The sequence below is a fragment of the Lissotriton helveticus genome, chromosome 5_1, assembly GCF_964261635.1.
Source record: "Lissotriton helveticus chromosome 5_1, aLisHel1.1, whole genome shotgun sequence".
Lineage (NCBI taxonomy): Eukaryota > Metazoa > Chordata > Amphibia > Caudata > Salamandridae > Lissotriton > Lissotriton helveticus.
The window spans coordinates 1,465,642,023-1,465,664,547 of NC_136065.1; positions in this window are offsets into that span (position 1 = coordinate 1,465,642,023).

Consider the following 22,525-nt stretch of genomic DNA (forward strand, 5'->3'; position numbering starts at 1 on the left):
ATAAACGTGACGAAAACTGAAGCAATGATAATATCATCTGGAAAAACCAAAAAGACCACGTGGTACATTGAAGGGAAAAGAATGGAAACTGTCACTGCCTATAAGTACCTGGGGGTGTGGATTGACCACAAAGGGAGACCCTCGGTGCATACAACCGAAATGCAGGCCGTGGCCCGTAGTCTGGAAGGGGCCTTTATAAGAACGAAAAGTGCTCTGCACTCTCAAAATCTACTACCATTAATAAAACTGATTACTGCAAAACTACTCCCCACTATCTCCTTTGGTGCAATAATATTCAAGGACAAAATGAATAATTGATTGGACAGAGCACAATCGTCTTGCTACCGTAGGGTTTTTCGGCTGCCAAATTCAACTGCCCACGCCCAAATTCAAAAAGAATTTTCATTGTCTTCCCAGAGGTGGATAATGAGTGCACGCTACATTAACTATTGTTTAAAAACAAAGCATGCTAGCCCTCACTCCTTAAAGAGCTGTCTATGGTTAGTCCTCAGCAACCACAAAACACCGTGAAAGAAATATCTGACATCATGTCTAGAATCCCTCAAAGCAAAGGACATATGGTTATCCCTGTTGCCCATTGCGGCAAAAACAAAACTTCTAATCAAACAAGCAAAAATTCTATCAAGCGACCACGACGAGCAACGGGTCGCTCAGCTCTCTCATGGCCCCTGGTTTTCTAAATTATACAACCAGAAAATTCTTCCTTCATATCTGGCAGCTCCTATGAAAGCTCACATAAAACGTCAATTAATGCGATTCCGTTTTGGTTTAATCCTGCTGATGGCATACAAGTTTGGCCAGGGGTTCAGGAAAGAGGCATCGTCTCAATGCTGTTTTTGCAAGCAGGATGAGGAAAACCTTATCCACATACTGCATTTGCCAAAAACTCAGAGTCCAAAGAAACTTCTGGTTGCGTCCTATTTGGCTTCTTCGTAACATAAGGACCTGCCAGGAAGCACTAGACACTTGCATGAGGGGAGACTCGCCGCAGTTGGCGGCCCGTTTTGTTAAGTTTATTCTAGAAATTAATTCCCCTAATTTGTTTTCTGACCCAGCTTGAGTTTTTTTCATCTCCCGGTGACATTAGTGCACGCCTCTTTTATTAATTTATAATTTCTCTGTTTTTAACTGTTCTGTGCATCTTTTCACCCTTAATATGTAACGGTCAACCTTGTGTGTGTACATTGCAATGATTTGAATTAATTGCTCAATAAAAAACTTTATTTACTTACTTGGTCCCTACGCGACTGCTGTCTCCAACCGCACGCATCCTAATGCAATTGTTGGACCACAGCAGTAGATGCGGTTCACACTGCAATCTACAAGCTGTGGGTTGCAGTCCAAACCACATAGAAATCAGGCCCGTAGTCTTAACATTACTTGTCCAGCCTCTTAATTACAATGCATCCTGCTCTATGGGCTGTCTAAGGCCTACTTTAAGGGTGAAAGATATGTAATAAGTGGGAGTTTTAGGTTTGGCAAGGAGTTATTTTTCCAAGTTGAATTGCCAGTTTAAAACTGCATGCAAGCTGCAATGGCAAACGTGGGGCAGGTTTTAAGGGGCTACTTAAGAGGGTTGCAAAATTAGTGCTACAGGCCCGCTGGTAGCATTCCATTTTCCAGCCCTGGGTATATAGTTCACCTCTTTACTAGGGACTTCTTAAGTAAATTAAATATGCCTATCAGATGTAAGCTAATTTTAGCGTGTTTTAGGGTGTGAACATAAGCCCTTTAGCACAGGTTTGTAGAGGCAACCTGCACAGAGTCCTAAGGACAACAAAAACAAAGTGAGAAAAATAGGGGGATTAACAGTCTAACTGAGAGAGGAGGAGGAAGCAAGTGAGGGGGTGAGGGAAAGTGAACAGGACTGAAATACAAGACAGAGAGAGCAAGAAAGCACATACACACAGATTAAATTCTTGAAGTCAAAGAAAAAAATGTTCACTGAATGCTAAGAAAGTAAGAAGTGCATGGACACAAGTCAACAAATTAGAACAATGCAAGACCAAAATGCCCCATCGCCGGATACATAAGAACAGAGAGATAAGATATTGAATCAATAGGAAGCAACTTTGATAAACAACAAATACATTGAGTTAGGAGAAACAGCATGATGGAAACCCCACTGTATGGGGACAATTCACACACTGCATTTTCTAGTTTATTTGATAGTACATTAGTATTGCAAAATTCTACAAATTGATATGCACACCCCGATAAGAGCAAATCAACACCTCGCCTATCTTTTCTATAGGCAGTGCACAATAGGGATACATGTTGTGATTAATTTACCTAGTGAATTTCTATGTTATTAGGTCATGTATTAAAACTGAAACGGATTATTCAGAGTGTTTCTGAGGTTTTAAAAAAAATATTATTGATGTGTTTTGCCAAAGAAAATATTGTACTGGAAAGAGACTGCTACAAACATTGTTTTGCATGCTAAAGTTTTCACCAACTGCCTCAAAATAATAGCACACCTTATAGGCATTTCTCAGAGTAAGACAAAATTGATCTGAAGATACTGAAATCCAACAAAGTAACTGAAAAATGATAACATTAAATTAATATCAACATATTTCCAGGAGAGAAATTAAATTAAAAGAATTTCCCCAAAGTATTGGAATTCGATCAAAGTTTATCAAGTATTGGTAAACTATTAGATCAATATCCAGTTATAGTATCAAGGACAGTTCCATCATCAAAAGCCATTTAAAGGAATTTGAAAAAGAGCAGGCTTGGTTAAAGTAAGACAAAAAGGATTCAAGAAACCATACATCATTATTTTGTTATTTTACACATGGTAGCACTGTTACCTCAAAGATATAATCTTATTATTAGTGTTTAGTTAAAGTCTGCTAATTATTCAGCAAATAATGGATATGTAGAAAATGTTTCAAATCCATAATTACAAAGAAAATGTTGTGGCTGCCAAATCGCATAATTCCCTTGGCTTTGTGTATATTAAAGTATAAGCACTACAGACCTTCAGTAAGAACTACAGATCTACACTATGAATGCAACTCACATTATAAGGCCTACCCCTGGACAGTACCAATCCTTGAAGTGTCCCTCTTGCGACAGGCTTCCTGTCATCAGATACTGGGCTGTACAAGATGGCAGTCTCAAACACGCAGCCCGCATGCTTTCATATGTGATTGCTCATGTCTTCCTCTTACCCCAGCTGCACAGCGTGACCTCATCTTAAAAGGCAAACACGTGCAGTTATCACTTTCAGTCCATTCTCCTTGAAGTTCCCATCTGTGAGACTCGGGTAGTGAGACTCAATCACAGTAAAGGTCCAAAAACCGATGGTGAAAGATAGAAAATACTGGGTGACTAAATGGACAGTGACCATGTCCTACACCCACCCACTGGAATATTCTGCGCTATACAAGAAACCAACCGAATAGGTAAATACAATAAAAAATGCATCAACCGTGCCTCATACAATATACATATGCATAAATCCATTCAAAAGATCATATTTTTACATCTTTCGCCATTACACAACTCTCATTTGTTCAGCTGATTGAAGTGAAACCCCTGGCTAACAGTCGAGCTACCCTTTGGGATCGGCGTCTCGGCTCATGATGCTTCTGTGAAATGTTAATAAAAAATCCATAGGCCAATCTTTCACAAGCTTACCCACATAATAGAGTGAATAATAACGAGCCGAATACCCTTTTTTTATGGAAAACAAAACTGATATAATTGATGAGACGCTTTTCAAGCTAGAAGCGAGACTTTGTATGTAGAAGATGAAACATGGCTCAGAATAAAAAATTAGGGAACGGCGATGAGCTTGCAGAGTCGATCCATCCCGCTGTGCTGCTTGTCAGCACTTGGCTTCAGCGTTTAATAGAACAGAACACATTTCCCTTCTCCTGTTCTCGGGAAGAATTGCCATTCACTTTGCCTCCAAAATGCGCATTATTTAACATATAAAAGATTAAATGTAAGCAACCAACGCCACCGGGGCACTTTTGCCTTCTTCAGGTGGATTTTGCCATTACGTCAAACCCAGTTTTTCTTTTCCAATATAATTAAAGAAAAACAAAGGATAGTAAATTATTAAGGAGGTGATAAAAGGCAGTCAGGATGACTTGCAGCAGAATTCTTCACAGATACATTTCCTAAGTGATAAAAAATTTGAGATAGTGCATCATGCTCACAGATGTATGATCAAGGCTGGCAAGTAATGGTATTAATTCGAGTTTATAAATCTGGAACTCTTTTATTAATTTGCCTCCGGTATTCGGAGGACCGCTGGCATTTCAAATTTGGGATTATCTTCATATTTACAATCGGGGACCACTGGACCGTGATTACCATGTCTAATTTGCCTTAATCATTATCAGATTGCTATAGATATAAAATTCCATGTTGATGATTCTGAGAACTAAAACAGTCATGATCTGGTGAAACTGCACGAAGGATAGCACTGGGTGGGGCTATACTAACTTGCTGTTCGACCATTCGCATAAGATGGCAGGCTTTTCTGTCAAATGGTGCCTGTTAAAGCATATTTGGCCATATACATTTTTATTTCTTACTGTGCCTTGTGTGTATTTTTGTTCGTAGTCCGTCTAGACTTCTTACCTGAATTCTGTTTGTTTACTGAGGAATCTGTAGGTCCTTGCGGCATGGAACGACATACATTAAAAACGGCGCATCCATCCTGCCGCAAAGAGGGCGAAATGAAAACTGTTGCATCGCTGTTTTCACACAGCAATGCAACAGTTTTCATAAATGAGGCCCTCTATGTGGTGGACCAAGATCTTTATTTTCTTTCCCACTACATTCACACACTGGAGGTTATTTACAAACCCCTTGCGGCTGAGGCGTCACTTTTTGTGATGCACGGCGGCGCCTTTGTTGGCCCTATTTACAAGGACAGGAAAAACCAACCAGAGTGTCTTTTACTTCCCTCTGTGGCTTTACCTGTCCATGTAAATATGGCCACTTTACACACAGCACTTTGCGTGAAAGCGGCATTCCATGGGTGTTGTATTCATTTCTCCTCGTTTTCCCCTCCTTCTATGTGTGCTGCATTCTGCAGCACACATAGAACTTGCAAAACATCATTTTTGTTTAATGATTGTTTATGTGCAGGAAGGTACCCCTTCCTCCACATAAACAATCATTAAACAAAAATTATGTTTTGCAAGTTGTATGTGTGCTAATGCAGCACACATAGAACTTGAAAAACGCCATTTCAGATTGTTTATGTGCAGGAAGGGACAGCTTCCTCCACATAAAAAATCATCCCAGTGATGCCGGCATGCTTGCACCATGGTGCAAAGGTGGCTGCATCGGCGCATGGCAGCAAATTGTGCCCTGTGCAGGGGAAAGCAAATGGGTCATATCCTTGTAGATATGACCATCCCTGTGCTTTGAAAGTGCAGCAGTGTGGCGCAGACAAATGACTTGCAGTGCTGATCTGCAGTACTTTCTTGTAAATGAGACCTGCTCCAAAACTGCCTCATTCTTTTTGTCTCCTCCTTACTCTATACACTTTTTCTTACTTCCATTCACAGGTCCGGTTTCTTCGTGTGTTCCCTTCCTCCATTTCACAATTTCTCTCCCCGTCTCCCACATCTTCATTTTGTGACCATTTGTCTCTCTTTCCCTCATAGTTTCACATTATATTTACACTTCGTATACACCCTTTCCACTCTCAACATTGTGATGTGCTTTTTAATTTTTCCAGTTTAGAAGTTTCCCAATAGAGTTCATATAGTCAAATTCCTTATACATGATTTGTTTATTTATTATTTCATTGCTTACTTACATTCGTTTCATTGCGATGCTTCGATTTAGGTTGATGTGTTTTCAGTAGTGTGATTTATTAAGTGCATTGTATTTGGGCAACTATTCAGCAGAAATCAGCATGTTTCTTTTTCATGTCATACATCACATATCACTGGCCTCTTTCCCTCTTTACCGTGCAGAGAAATCACATTTAAGTTGAATGCACAGGCTTCTCGACACAGAGGATCAAGCAAGCATTCAAGGTAGAAACACCCTGAATGAAGGTCACTCACTGCCCTGAGCTAGCACTATCGGTTGGTTTATGAGCGAATAAGCAACTACACAAATACAAAGACTGGCCTCGCTTGTTGCAGACTGAGACATCGAAACGACTATGAGGGAATCTGTGTAATAAGGGCTTGAAGTAAACTCATTTGTATGGCATCTTTAGTACTAATGTAGCTACTTATGCTAAAGGCTACGAAAGGTGGGATTCTGATATAGACTGAGTCTATCAATGATCACCAACAAATATGTTGTCATTTTTTCTCCTGCTTACATTTCTTGTGTTTTCCTTTAAAAATACTCATCGGCATATTAGCAAGAACCTCGTTAAAATTATCGCTGTTTTAGCGGCAGGAAACAGCAGCTAAAACGGCGATATTGGGCTTGCTAATATGCGTTATAGAATTCCAAGAGAAGCCCTGGTTAGATGTCCTGCACATCTAACTTGGGCTTCTATTGGAATTTTAACGAGATTCTTGCTAATATGCCCCTCAGTTTGTATTTTTTGTGTGTTTATATTTTTCAGGGAAAGAGGTTCCAGAGCTCACTATAAATAAAATCATGCAGTCTTCGACAGGAATGGTTATTATCCGATGTGTATAATCTCCATGTAAATTGTACCGTTGCGGGCGTCGCAGCCTGTCTGACTTTCAAGCTTGTGTTGGTAAGTTGGTTCATACTTGTACTTGCCAGGGGGGTGTGAGGATCCGTCTGCACTATGTTGGTATTTGAAAAAAGTATCATCTATTTGCACTATCCCTTTCCCGCATTACATAATTTTCTTAATTTCCAGATCCTTGCATCCCTTTTAATATCTGCCATCACCTCCAACCTCTCCCATGAATTAGAACATTCCTACATATATAAAAAAATAACTTGTGCAACAATTAGTGAGCTTCCTCATTTTTTTTTAACAAAAGATTGTGCTGTCTAATAATGTAGCATGGCAGCAATACCTGGGAAGCATCTGCTGAGCCAAAAGAGAAAAGTTCTTCCTTTAGTAAGTAACACCCCTATGGTCAGTGGCTCCATATGACAGTGCAACGGCACTTAGCAGCAGCACAGTGCTGAGACTGGTGAGGAAGATTCTACACTTGTTAAGTAGCACAACACTTCAATCCCTGCCGTACCTGGAATTATACTGATGTCAGATACATTCCTAAATACAGGACAGCGTCACAAAGTATGACATGGCTGAGCATCTCAATTCATTCAAACGACACTATCCGATTGTTGGTTATCTGTTTCTCACAAAAGCTACTGTGACAGTTATGCAGTTATGAGATTCTTTGATTTTTTGATTTTGTAACAGCAATCCATGTTAATCTGGGTTCCTTGTTTCTCAGCAACGTTATTGCTACCCTTGAGGTGAGACCCCTTCCCTTAGATGGGTACTCCACTGTCAACAACAAATACATACTTGAGCACCCATTACCTTGCAATAGGTTGAACTTGTTCCAAAGAAGCTTAAAATAAACATCAAACACACTCATTTTCATGAAAAATGTAGAACAATTAAGAAAAACGTCATAAAATAAAGAATACAAACATGGTTATGTCGAATTTTACAGATTTAAGCCAAAAATGCATGAAAAAACATTAAACTTCCAATTAAGGTTATTTCAGACTGACAGTGCTGGAGCAGGAGTTGGGCAAGCTTGTGGGGCACATAGGTCAAAGGAATAACATTAAGAGCCTCATTACATGTTTGGTGGTCCTCCTGTTGGCCCGCCACCACTGTGCCAACAGGAAGACTGCCAAGCCTGTCATACGCTCATTTGCTGACTTATGAGTGTAATCAATGGCAGGCGGTCGTGCTGCAGGGGTCTCAAGGCGGTGACTGTGTGAGGCTCAGAGGAGATCCTTAACTGCAGACCATCTCCATGAAAATGCCTGCAGCACATTCTTGCATGGTGTGTTATACATGCCACACTGGGTAGGAACGTGGCTGCAATTCCAGGAGGGCACAGCATGTGATCCCCTGCAGTTACCCCCAGGTCCAGAAGTGCCAGGTGGCACTGTTAGGGCCCTCTTAGTTGCCTCTCTGTCATCCAGCCCGTCATGAAAAGGGTGGTGGAAATCTAACCTGTAATATGCTTGGCCATGGCAGCATTGCCACTGGGAGTACATTGAGGCTGGTTTCAGACCGTCGGCACAGCTGGATCCTTGATCCAGGTGGAGCCTGCAGTTACGTGGCAGTCCAACTACCACACTCAGAATACTGTGGGAGGACCAGCAGTGGAGGTGGTGGTCGGACTGCCACGCAAGTATGGCGGTTATGAGAACCGCCGTACTCGCAAAATGGTCCTAAGAATTTACTACTTTTCTTTGCTGATGGTGAATTACTTCCAGTGGTGCTCATGAGGATGCTAAAGCCACAAGGGTTCTTCAAAGTGAATTACAATATTGCAGACCTCCAGCAGAAGCTTTCTGTGTTAGCACCAAGTGTTTAATGATATACTGTCCATGAATGATAGATGGGAAATTAAAAATATAACACCAGTCATTGACTAATACAGTAAGTCTCATATTGGAGTTGGACTATTGTTTGGGTCACAAATAAATGAGTTTGTTTATTAATGGAGGTTCAATCTACATCACACTCTATAGATTACCACTCACATTAGAAGAGCAGGGAAATTGTGATAGAATCTGCCAGCCCCGTCAATCAATTTGGGACCCCACATTGGGCAACTAGAATAACCTGTGGATTGAACACAGGTAATTTGAGATTTAAATTTAAACATTCTGTGGTCTGATTAATAAGTGGAGTAGCTTCTATACTTTTACAGTTCACTCTATGTATTCAATTGAGATATTCAAATGGGATATTGTTTTTAAACAGATGAACATGATTATTTAAAATGTGTTACAGGTTTGATTGTCAGTGGCCATTCCTCGAGCCCTCTCCTGAGGTTAATTCGAAGAGTTGTGTACTTCTTTTGCTCATAATGTACATAGTGTTCTGTCGTCTTAGTTTGCTTTCCCCTCTGTCATGTAGAGGATCCTGGGTAAATATAACGCCTTCTATTCAGCCAGTACCTTTCAACCCTACCCCCAAACTGCTTATGCCTGTTACCATAGTAACAGTTCATGGAACACTTAATTGAGCACACAGGTCACAAGTTAATCACACAAGTTGCTAATCCAAATAGCAAGTTTGCTGGACTTTTCAAATTTTTCCATAGGAACTGTTAATCGCAGCTACAGACTCTGGTAAAGAGCTGTTAAAGAGTTAGCCTCGGTATTATACTTCTAGTTATAAATATCATTTTTACTTTTGATTTTTAAATGTTCTCTAAGCATATGATTATCACACTAAATAATAGTGTAATGCTGTAAAAAAAAGAAGACATATACAATCAGTTTTTTTAATTTAATTAACTTTTATTAAAACAAAAATAAATAAATAGAAACGTAACTTTAACATAACAGTAAAATGAACTAAATGTGAGATGGACTCCAATGGTAGGAGCATAGGTAACCTGCAAAACAAAAATTAAAAGAAGTCTTTAAAATTAGATTGATGTGATTGAATGAGGTGAGAGATTACATCTTTACGAAAGCCAAGATCGTTTTTTCTCACATGCACACTCAGGGTAGTGCACCCTACCTCTCCCACAGAATCACCCTCAACAGGAGTATGTAGGGCAGCGCTGCTTGTAGGCTTTGGCCTAGCTTATGTTATAGATGGTATTTAAAATGAGACAGAGATGTGACTGAATGAGGTCAAAGATCACAGATACATCACACCCCTTTTGTAGGCCCGCGCTGAAGAGGTGTCTGTAGGGCAGTGCCTGCTCGGTCAGATCTACTGTATGGTCCAGCAGGTCTTTAAAATGATTCAGAGATGAGACTGAATTAGGTGAGAGATCACGTCATTATGCAGGACAATATCATTTATTTGCAGTGAGTTTAATTGGAAGCATTGTGTATCTAGGCCGCTCTGCTTACTTTTTGCAAACACTGCTTTTAGCAGAGCTCACAACTTAAATTCTGCTTTGGATCTATACTGCAAACAATATTGAATTCAGCCTTGATTTTTTTATCTGCAGTGTGGACAGCAGCGTTCGTAACTTGAAAAGAGAAAGAGAAACAATGTGAGAGAGAGGGAGAGAGAAAGTAATAGATGGAGCAGGAGAGGTAGTGTTGATACTGGAGAAAATCTTCGTAGCTCACCTTTTTGCCTCTGGTGTGTGTCCAAGCACGTGCCGGTTCATAGTGCACCCTCAAGTTTAGTGATCTGAAAAATAGTATCCAGTCTCTCCGCCCACAAGTGACTTCTCGTTGCTTCGGAAACAAGCTTCCTTGCTCACCTAGTGCCATTGGCGTGATTCAAAGAGGGTCCACCACGTGTCGAAGCAGCCTGCTTATGCGTTGTTACAATGGCCACGCATCATCGCAGAATCCTCAAACGTTGAGCTTTGGAGGTGTTGTGGGTGGAATGCCAATTTGTGAAACACAACCTGTTAGATAAAAAGGAAGATAAGATCATGCGTCATTTGTTTATCAAAGGAGAGAGGAAGTGAGAGAGTGACTGAAAAGAATATTCGCAGCTCACCTTTCTGTCACTGGTGTGTCTTCCACCACGTGCCAGGACATAGTGCACCCTGAAGCTCTACATCTAAAAGATAGTAAAAAAAAGATGTTATGATTGGTAATTGCTACTATCTTAATGTGGAGAATAATACCATCGCCCCTTCACACACCTTTCCTCCCGCATTAAAATACAACTATTTTTACATATCCAACTTGTTTACTGGGGTTCGATTTATGAAGAATTAGTAGAGTAGTAATGTTTTCCATCTGGTTATAGAAAAGAAGTGGTGCGCAGTGATACACATGGTTTCAATCATCACGAGCAACAGACTTTTGACAGACTATAAAAACTTTCCTGCTATAGGAAAAAAAATACAAATGCAATAAGATACGGTACATAGGACTGCGTACGCCTAAATCACTGTGTTGCCTTTTTGTATCCAGTCTGCTGCACCCCATCTACTCCCTCCGCTGCGCACCCAGGCCTCACTGATCACCTTTTCGCAGACAGGGTACATTTTACATCATGCAGTCCCGCTCTGTTACCAAGAAGTTTCACACTTGTTGCTGAGTATTGATATCGCTAAGGGAAAGGACATACTTGTGCACTCATCATCATCGTAGGTACCTCATCCGCTCAGTCCTTGAGGTACCACTAACTCAGTGATCAAAGAGGCCACGCAAGTGGTAGTGGGCCCACCTGTTCGGTAGTTCGGGCCTACATGAGGCATCCAAACCACCTGAACAGGTCACCACAGTGCTTGCGATGGGAGCAACTCTAAAATGGCATAGAGTATGTGTGCTCCATCTTTTGTATTGGTAGGGTCATGTGTGTTGTGACACATGTACTGGATGGGTGTGTTGTGGGTGTATACTAGCAAATAGGGAGTGTGTGTCTGTGTATGTGTGCCGTTCTGACACCTAGACCTGGAACAAAGAAATCATTACAATGGAAATCTGGGCCATGTAGCGTTGTTGTGTTTTCCTGTACAAGTAAGCGGAGTGGCGGTGCCTGACGTATGCCAAAGCTGCACGAGGATGTGAACGATGACTCCAGAGCTGTGGGCGTGGTATCGTTGTGAGCTATATAAGAAATGAACTGATTCGGGTGTCCGGGTTGTATTGCTGCCGTCACCCGGGTCTTAAACTAAAATGTGTCATTATGTTTGTAAAGTCCCACAACATGGCCAACATGGAAGGTACGGGGAATCACTGATCCTACATTCATCCATAGTTACACACATAAAAGATGGTGGACATGATGCATTTCTGCGAAAATGAATGTTTGTAGTACATTTAGTGGAGTGTTGTAGCTGTAGTGTTACAGGGCTATGAAAGCTTCAGGTTGCAGTTTTTGGCACATGAAGGTCAGGTAATATATATGCGTATGTGGTCATTCGGGTATACTGTCGAACTTGGTGCTGGAAATCAGTGTTCGAGGCTCAGAGTCACGTCCACATCCTGTTATTGTAGAGAAATGATATAATCAACGCATGCCTGAAAATGTACTGTAGATACGGTGCTCATGTAATTTGCTGATATAGTTTTAGGTCGACTTTGCGTTATAGATATATGCTAAAAAAAAATCGAGCAATAGCACACACTTATAAATGTACTATACACTTTGTTTGCAGTATTGTAATGATCCAGTTTTCACGTTCCTATTTGTAGAATGAGCAAGAGAAAGTTATATAATCAAAGTTTGTGTTACTGTTTACAGCAGAATATAATGTGCTAGGGTGCAGGAACAGCATTTCACAAACATAACAAATACATAGACACAGATAGATAGTTGAAGTGGGTACGGGCACGTGTGCTCGACTCCATTTTATTATGTTGCTGTTGGTAACAAGTAGAATAGTGATCATGATATCATACACAGATATTATAAAATAAATGGTTTATGACCTGCGGCATAAAGGTAGGAGCACTATATGTGAAATAATACACAGAAGATTCTATTGTAAAGGGTTCATGAGTTGTGGTGCACTAAGGTAGGATTGGTTTGTGTGGAGCCTGTGATGATGCGTGGTCCAGGCAGACCTCACTGGTAAGAATGTATTTTAACTACTGAATTTTGCCTTAACAAGGCCACGTGGCAATTATTTATGGTGCGCTGAGTTAGTGGTACGTCTGGTGCTCAGCGTGTGCGCACTCTGCGATGATGCATGGTTCGAGCAGTCTGCACTGGAAGCATTGTCTGTTGCCTATTGGACTGCATCATCTGTAATCACGATTGGAATAAAAGCTGAAACATGTATGGAATACATTGTCAAAATATGTATGTTTCAGGGACATTATATTTCAAATTGTGGCTGTCCGCAGTGTAGACTGCCATTGAGTGTGCCTTTGCACTTGCAGCGTGAATTTCATTATTCAGCTAAATCTATAACTGATATAAAAGAAGTTCTTGAAGGAAGTATACTATTATTATATAGGTTTGATAGATGTTACATTTAGTTTGGTATTGTACTCTGCAAATAATGAATCAACAGTCCATTGTGAGCTCTGATGATCGCAGTGAAGGCAGGAGGCAGCTGCTAGCAAGAGTCCACGGCCACGTGGGGTTGAGTAGAGCTGCACAGTATTGGTAATATAGCGTGTGTGCAGCCAGCGATGATAAGTGGTGCACTGAGTTAGTGGCACCTGAAACAACAAGGGTCTGTGGAGCCTGCGATGATGAGTGGTCCAGGCAGGCCATACTGATAGCAATATTTTTTGTCTTGTGAATTCTGCCTTAGTAAGGCCACGTGGCAATGATTTTTGGTTCTCTGAGTTAGTAGTACGTTTGGCGCTTAGCGTGTACATACCCTGCGATGATGCGTGGTCGGGGGGGAGGCACAGTAATTGGAGTAATGTCTTTTGTCGATTGAATTCTGCATACATTCCATTTAAAAGTGAGTATGCCTCATTGCTGATATAAAACTGTTCACTCTTCCCTGCGATGATTTATGGTGTACTGAGTTAGTAGTATCTTTGGCGCTGTGCTTGTAGGTACCCTGCAATAATGTGTGGTCCAGGGGGGCCACATTCGAACCAATGTCTTTTGTCTGTTGAATTCTGCCTGAATACAGCCATGTGGCGATGAATTATGGTGCACTGAGTTAGTAGTACCTTTGGCACTGAGCTTGTACGTAATCTGCAATGATACGTGGTCTGGGCAGGCCGCACTGTGTTTTGCCTAGTGAATTCTGCCCTAATAAGGCCAGGGGAAGATGACATGTAGTGCAGTGAGTTAGTGGTACCTAAAGAACTCAGCGTGTGCGTACCCTGCGGTGATTCGTGGTTTGGGTGGGTCGTACTGGTGCAATGTCTCTTTCTTACTGGAATGTGTCATGTGCAATCGCCATCCCACCTGAGTAGTGAGCCCTCACAATGTAGATCGAAGGCAGTAGTCAGTACAGACATTGAGGAATGTTTTTTGTCGCATCCTTTAACAAAATCTGAGGACACAGAGTACAATTGTCTCTGCTTTAAAGAAAGCAAGGCTAAATTCAATGCTGTCCATAGTGTAGGTCCAAAGCTGAATTCAAGTTGTGAACCCTGCTGTCCTCACCGTTGATCGAAGGCAGTAGTCAGCACAGACATCAAGAAATTCTTTTTGTTGTATCCTTTAGCACAATCTGAGGAAATAGAGTACAATTATCTCTGCCTTAAATAAATCAAGGCTGAATTTCATGCTGTCCGTAGTGTAGATCCAAAGCTGAATTCAAGTTGTGAACCCTGCTGTCCGCATTGTAGATCGAAGGCAGCAGTCAGCACAGATATCGCCGAATAATTGTTGTCATTTATTTAAAAAAATCTGAACATATACAGTACAATTGTTTCTGCATTAAAAAAATCGAGGCTGAATTCCCTACTGTCCGTAGTGTAGATGCAAAGCTGTATTCAAGTTGTGAACCTTGCTGTCCGCAGTGTATATCGAAGGCAGTAGTCGACACAGACATCGAGGAATGCTTTTTGTCACTTATTTTAACAAAATCTGAAGACATACAGTACAATTGTCTCTGCCCTAAATAAATCAAGGCTATATTCAATGCTGTCCATAGTGTAGATCCAAAGCTGAATTCAAGTTGTGAACCCTGCTGTCCACAGTGTAGATCAGAGGCAGTAGTCAACACAGACATCAAGGAATGGTTTTTGTCACATCCTTTAACAAAATTTGAAGACATACATTACAATTGTCTCTGCATTAAATAAATCAAGGTTGAATTCCCTACTGTCCGTAGTGTAAATGCAAAGCTGAATTGAAGTTGTGAACCCTGCTGTCCGCAGAGTAGGTTGAAGGCAGTAGTCAGCACAGTTACAGACGAATGCTTTTTGTCACATCCTTTAACAAAATCGGGAGACATATAGTACAATTGTCTCTGCATTAAATAAAGCAAGGCTTGATTCAATGTTGTCCTTAGCGTAGATCCAAAGCTGAATTCAAGTTGTGAACCCTGCCATCCGCAGTGTAGATTGAAGGCAGTAGTCGATACAGACATAAGTCTGCGGTGCTGTGGCGTTGAGTTTGGAATGGGCCTGTATCGAGTAGGCATGTGGTCATGGCGGCAGCCACGTGGCAGGGTGAGGACCTACACTGTGGCAGAGTCTTTTGTCTTTGCACAAGTGAACCACGCCCAAGGCTTAGCCTAATTATTTTTAATATTATGCTGGAGTTGCGTACGTTGGACCAGCACACTTCGCTTCTGCTTCAAGGGGGGGACAACACAGCTACATGACCGAGATATTCCCCAGTGTCTGAGATAATATGGTTGCGTCCACTGTGCAGTGCACTACACGTATCAATAGTATATCTACACATAGAAACGCTTTTAGTTTGTATAGTGAGTTGTGTATAGCATATCACCGGTAGTGTTAGCATTGTATACATTATTGTTGATGTGTGAGTTCCCTCCTTTATACATAGTTGATTGCCACATCTCTGCACATTGAGCTAGTGTGCTGTTGAGGGGATATATTATTTTGGGAACGTCAGTTGTCCTGTTTTGCGCTGCTTCTGAGGTAGTAGAGGGGGAGGGGTCAGGAGGGGTGGTTGTAGTGTTGGTGGCGCTAGGTGTTGTGATTTTGTTGGGTGTTGCAAGTGCATAATTAGCACCTCTATTACATATTCGTCTTTAGATATGGGTGTGAGATGGATGTAATTCACATAGTACATAGTCGACGTCCTTACACTAGTTACATTTTTATATTAATTTCTTAGTGGTAAATGGAACTATTTCCTGTTTTTTTAGGTAGAACTGTACATTTGGTTTGTTGTTGAAAGTATGGGGAAGTGGTGTTTTTTTTTTTTCCTACGGGTACCCCTAGTTTGCATATTATTAACGTTAGTTGTGGTTCTGGTTTGTAGCGCTTTTCTTGGAGGAAGGAATACATTGAAGAGTGGTAATATTTGAAGTTTTTACTACGTTGAAAACGGGAAGATAATTAAAAAAGAGAGAAAAAACAGATATGCTTAATGAACATTATAATTAGAAATTATCATTTAAAAATGCTTTGAAATTCACTGAAAAAACCATAGATTTCAGGCAGGTTATAGTTAGGAATTATCATTTAAAAAAACCTTTGAAATTCACTGAAAAAACCCAAAGGTTTCAGGCCAGTTATATATAGTTAGATGGGCATTTCACTTATACAAAACCATTGAAATTCCTCCGTTATAGTTAGTTGTACTAACTGTAACTCGCATGTCCGCTATCCACTTCTGATGATGTCACATATTGCATTATTCATTACATGGTCAGTGACATCACTGATGACATCACTGATGACATCTCAAATGACATCACTGATGACATCGCTGATGACATCATCCACAAGACAATCAGATACACCACATCATGTACTATTATAACCTTTCATCACTCACTGTAAAATACAGAGGACCATATTTGAATCCATTGACACACCAATACAAGTTTCTAAAAATCCACTCAGTGATTCCTTGATCTACACACACAACTAATCACTTGCCTATAGATTCACTCATACATGCTGTCAATAATCAATAGAACACTATCAAATATAGTTATACACCTATAGCGACATTACACAGTAGCACCCATCCTATTCACTTATGCAGTCATCCTACTCACTTATGCAAACAATGTATCATACTTACATTTACTCAGCTACACACTTATACAAACACCACTTCATTTATTCATATAGATAGTAACTCATACTAACTGTGTTATAAAATCACTATTACAAGTATAGAGTTATCCATACCGTCACTCATACAATCACTGAGTGTTATGTATACTTATTTATATATAACAAATGTCACATACACTGCCTTTTATTTTTCTAGTTTGTCTGACATGTAGCATTGAGAGATATATTTACTCATCACCACACCGATAAAGATATTCACTCAGCCAAACAACTGTTATACCATGTAGTCTTAACCTCATATACCTACTGAAGCAAGTTCCTAAATCCTGGGACATGACGAATATTGTTATTTTTCTTAAAAAAGGGAAGAGCGCTGATGATTGTGGGTCTTATTTCCCAATATCCCTTATTAATACTGACGCTAAAATGTTTTCTAAAGTGCTGGCAAATCTTTTGTCACCTTATATGCTGGGTTTGGTATCTGAACTCCAACATAGATTTATTACAGGTAGAGATACCACTGCTCACGTCAATACAGCCATAACTGCCTTTGATATTGCTAAAAAAACATCTTTTAGATGCTGAGAAAGCATTCAATCGGGTGGTATGGGATGCACTATGGCGGATACTACCTAACAACACATTACCAGATCGATTTATGAATTAGATTAAGGCACTATATACCAAACCACAGGCCAAACTAGTACATGCTAATCTGTATTCTAAAACATTCTCAATACAAGGCAAGGGTGCCCACTATCTCCCCTGCTTGGTGCTCTTTACATCGAGCCTTTCATTCAAACTTTAAACCAAAATGGAGATATGATTCCATTTAGTAATGGTGTGTATCAAATTAAAGCTAATGACATCCCGGTCTTTACATCAGACCCAAAAACTACTGTCGGTATTATACAGGAAGAAGCTAAAACTTGTGGGCGCTTCTCAGGATATAAACTTAACAAAAATAAAACACAAATAGTACATAATTTGTCATCCAACACAAATATCCTTGGTACTTGCACAGTGGCTACATATCTAGGTGTTCGGATTACTAAAAATGTGGACCAAATTTGGAAACTAAATTATGAAACATTACTGCAGACAGTAATTAAAAAGTTTAAGAATTGGAATGTTACCAATAACTATCATTGGTCAAATTAATATAATTAAAATGGTTGGGGATATAAGCAAGCTTGCGCTCGTTAGAATCTCTCAAATTTTCATATAAATTTGCTGGTTTGCAACTTCCTGATTTCAAATTGTGTTTTTGGGCAGCATTTACAGGGCATATACAAAGTCTTCTAACTGATAAACTCCCATATAATGGGCTTTCCTTAGCATTTTGTACCGCTTTTGGCCGCCATAAGTGTTCGGAAGCTTGTTTCCGGTCCAGGGAAGGCATGGCTTGGCAGTTCGGGCTGGACTGTTCCCATGAGGGACAGGGTCAGACTGATTTGCATATAGCCATGTCTGAACTGGGGTGGCAGAGTGGGCTAAAGAACGGTAATGGATCAAACCCAGATCTTTTGACTGGGTGTGAGTGTTTGATTGGTTCAGATGCTCCGTCCATCACCACCCCCTTTTGTACCGTTTCCTTAGCATTAGGCAATGATAATAGTATGTTTTTTCTAGGATTAATGATCCTATTATAAAAGAGTTCGATTTAAGACCATAAGGGACATTGTTCACATCGGGAAGGAAATCCTTGTTTATTTATCACTTACTTTTGAGGATTTTACTAGACATGAATATTTTAAATTATCAATCAATCAATCAATCATAATATTTGTATAGCGCGCTACTCACCTGAAGGGTCTCAAGGCACTTGGGGGAGGGGGTCCGCTACTGCTCGAACAGCCAGGTCTTGAGTTGTCTCCTGAAGGCGAGGTGGTCCTGGGTCAGGCGAAGGTGGATGGGGAGGGAGTTCCATGTCTTGGCCGCCAGGTAGGAGAAGGATCTGCCTCCGGCGGTGGCTCTTCGGATGCGTGGTACGGCGGCGAGGGTGAGGCTGGTAGACCGTAGCTGGAGGGTGGGCGTGTAGAAGGTCAGGTGGTCGTTGAGGTACTTGGGGCCCAGGTCGTGGAGAGACTTGTGTGCGTGGGTGAGGAGCCTGAACGTGATCCTCTTGTTGACGGGGAGCCAGTGCAGGTCCCTCAGGTGTCCGGAGATGTGGCTGCGTCGGGGGATGTCCAGGATGAGTCAGGCGGAGACCTTCTGGATTCGTTGGAGTCTTTTCTGTAGCTTGGCTGTGGTTCCGGCGTAGAGGGTGTTTCCGTAATCCAGTCGGCTGGTGACGAGGGCCAGGGTGACCGTCTTCCTGGTTTCGGTCGGGATCCATCGCAAGGTCTTGCGAAGCATGCGGAGGGTGTGAAAGCATGATGAGGAGACGGCGTTGACTTGTCTGGTCATCGAGAGGGAGGAGTCCAGGATGAAGCCAGGGTTGCGTGCGTGGTCTGTTGGCTTGGGAGCAGTGCCCAGGGCTGGAGGCCACCAGGAGTCGTCCCAGGCGGAGGGTGATGGTCCCAGGATGAGTACTTCCGTCTTGTCTGAGTTCAGTTTCAGGCGGCTGTGCTTCATCCATTCCGCGACGTCTTTCATCCCTTCGTGTAGGCTGGTTCTGGCGGTGTCGGGGTCTCTGGTGAGGGAGAGGATCAGCTGGGTGTCGTTGGCGTAGGAGATGATGTTGAGGTTGTGTTGGCGTGCGATGGCTGCAAGGGGTCTCATGTAGACGTTGAAGAGGGTGGGGCTGAGAGATGATCCTTGCGGGACGCCGCAGATGACTTCGGTGGCCTCGGAGCGAAATAGGGGGAGGCGGACTCTCTGTGTTCTTCCGGCGAGGAACGAGATGATCCATTCCAGTGCCTTGTCGTGGATGCCGGTGTTGCTGAGGCGTTGGACTAGGGTGCGGTGGCAGACAGTATCGAATGCTGCAGAGAGGTCCAGGAGGATGAGTGCCGCTTTTTCCCCGTTGTCGAGCAGGGCTCGGATGTCGTTGGTGGCTGCGATGAGGGCGGTCTCGGTGCTGTGGTTGGCTCTGAACCCGGACTGCGAGGGGTCGAGGGATCCGTTCGTCTCGAGGAAGCGGCAAGCTGTTTGTTGACGATCTTCTCGATGACTTTGGCAGGAAAAGGGAGGAGCGAGATGGGGTGGACGTTCTTGAGGTCGGTGGGGTCCGCTGTTGGTTTCTTCAGTAGGGTGCTGAGCTCGGCATGCTTCCAGCTCTCCGGGAAGGTGGCGGTGTTGAAGGTGGTGTTGATGATGTTCCGGAGTTGGGGTGCGATGGTGGAGTCGGCCTTGTTGAAGACGTGGTGGGGGCAGGGGTCAGTTGGAGATCCGGAGTGGATGGTGTTCATCGGGTTGGCTGTATCTTCGGTGGTCACCGTGGTCCAGGTGCGGAGGGTGGCGGTGGAGTGCGTTGGTTCGACGGTAGGGTGCGTGGATGATGTGCCGAAACTGTTGTAGATGTCGGCAATCTTGCGGTGAAAGAACGAGGCGAGGGAGTCGCGGAGATCTTGTGAAGGAGTGATGTCGTTGTTGCCGGTGCTGGGGTTGGAGAACTCCTTGACGATGCTGAAGAGTTCCTTGCTGTCGTGGGCGTTGTTGTCCAGTCGCTGCTTCAGTGATTTCTTCTTGGTGGTGCGGATGAGCTGGTAGTGCTTGCGGGTGGCGTTTTTGAGGGCGGTCATGTTGTCAGTGGTCTGGTCGAGGCGCCAGGCTTTCTGGAGGGTGCGGCAGGTCTTCTTGGAGTCCTTGAGTTCGTCAGTGAACCAGGGGACCTTCCTGCTTCTGGGTCTGCTGGGAGGGTTCTTTAGTGGTGCGAGGTCGTCGGCGCAGGTGGTCAGCCACTGCGTGAGGTTGCGGGCTGCTTCGTGGGGGCCGTTGTGCTGGCCGGTGGGTTCTGGCTAAGGGAGGTGGTGAGCTGGTCGGCGGTGATCTTGCTCCAGCTCCTGTGAGGAACCTGTTGCGGGTGGTGGTGGGTTGTGGTTTTTCTGAAGCTGAAGTGGACGCAGCTGTGGTCGGTCCAGTGGAGTCCGGTGGAGTGGTTAAAAGTGATGTGCTTGCTGCATGAGAAGACTGGATCAAGCGTGTGGCCGGCATAGTGGGTGGGGGTGTTCACCAGTTGCTTGAGTCCGAGGTTGGCAAGGTTGTCCAGCAGGGCGACGGTGTTGCGATCCTTGTTCTCCAGGTGGAAGTTGAGGTCCCCTAGGAGGATGTAGTCAGCGGAGCGGAGGGCGTGCGTGATGTCTTCGCTGAAATGTGTGCGTGGTCCCGGGGGTCTGTAGATGAGGGTGCCTCTGAGGGTCGTCTTTGGGTCGGTGTGGATCTGGAAGTGGAGGTGCTCGGCGGTGGCGACGGTGTCGTTGGAGTCGGTCGTGAAGCGGATGGTGTTCTTGTGGATGATGGCGTTGCCTCCTCCGGTATGGTTGACGCGGTCTCTCCTGATGATTTTGTACCCGTCCGGGATGGCGATGGCGATGTTGGGGGCTGATGTGGCGTTCATCCAGGTTTCCGTGAGGAAGGCGACGTCACGTGATGTTGTGTCGAGGAGGTTCCAGAGTTCCAGGCCGTGTCTGTGGACGGAGCGGATGTTGAGCAGGATGCACTTGAGGTTGTTGCTGGAGCTTGGCTTGGCGGGCGCGGTGCAGGTTCGGAGGCAGGTGAACTTGCAGGTTCTGCAGGTGAAGGGTCTGTGAAAGCGTTTCGGGGCGGCCCGGCAGCAGGCGGGGTTTCGGCCGGCATTGAGTGCGTTCAGGGCATCGGCGTCGTAGGTCTGTCGGGTTGTCTTGCGTCGGTATGGGCCAGAGTCCGGCACTGGGTGCGGTCCTGGCACTGGGCGCGGTCCAGGTGCGAACGGTCGCAGAGGGGCTTACCTTTGGCGCACCTTCGGCGCTCCGTTGGTGCTCCGGCTGCACGCGTCCGCTGCGCGGTCGCTCAGGGGGCATCATAATTAAGTAGCCGGGAGGGAGGAGCAGCTGGGTGGCGGGAGCGGGGCGGCCAATGGGATCACGGGGGGTGGGGCCGCAGGGAGGCAGCGGCGGGAAATCCAGCGGAGGTCAGCGGGAAAGGAGCAGCGGGCAGCGAGCGAGGATTCTGCAGGCAGGAGGCAGGAGGTGGCAAGGCAGGCAGGAGCGGCAGCGGTGAGTGGGGCGACCAAGCCCTGTGGAGGGCTGAGCGGTCACACTCTGTGGTCCTCTACGGTCCCCTTAAGTAAGAAGCCGGGAGGGAGGAGCAGCTGGGTGGCGGGAGCGGGGCAGCAAATGGATCACGGGGGGGCGGGCCGCAGGGAGGCAGCGGTGGGAAATCCAGCGGAGGTCAGCGGGAAAGGAGCAGCGGCCAGCGAGCGAGGATTCTGCAGGCAAGAGGCAGGAGGTGGCAAGGCAGGCAGGAGCGGCAGCAGTGAGTGGGGCGACCAAGCCCTGTGGAGGGCTGAGCGGTCACACTCTGTGGTCCCCTACAGTCCCCTTAAGTAAGGAGCCGGGAGGGAGGAGCAGCTGGGTGGCAAGAGCGGGGCGGCAAATGGGATCACGGGGTGGCGGGGCTGCAGGGAGGCAGCAGCGGGGAATCCAGCGGAGGTCAGCGGGAAAGGAGCAGCGGGCAGCGAGCGAGGATTCTGCAGGCAGGAGGCAGGAGGTGGCAAGGCAGGCAGGAGCGGCAGCGGTGAGTGGGGCGACCAAGCCCTGTGGAGGGCTGAGCGGTCACACTCTGTGGTCCCCTACGGTCCCCTTAAGTAAGGAGCCGGGAGGGAGGAGCAGCTGGGTGGCGGGAGCTGGCGGCAAATGGGATCACGGGGGGGCGGGGCCGCAGG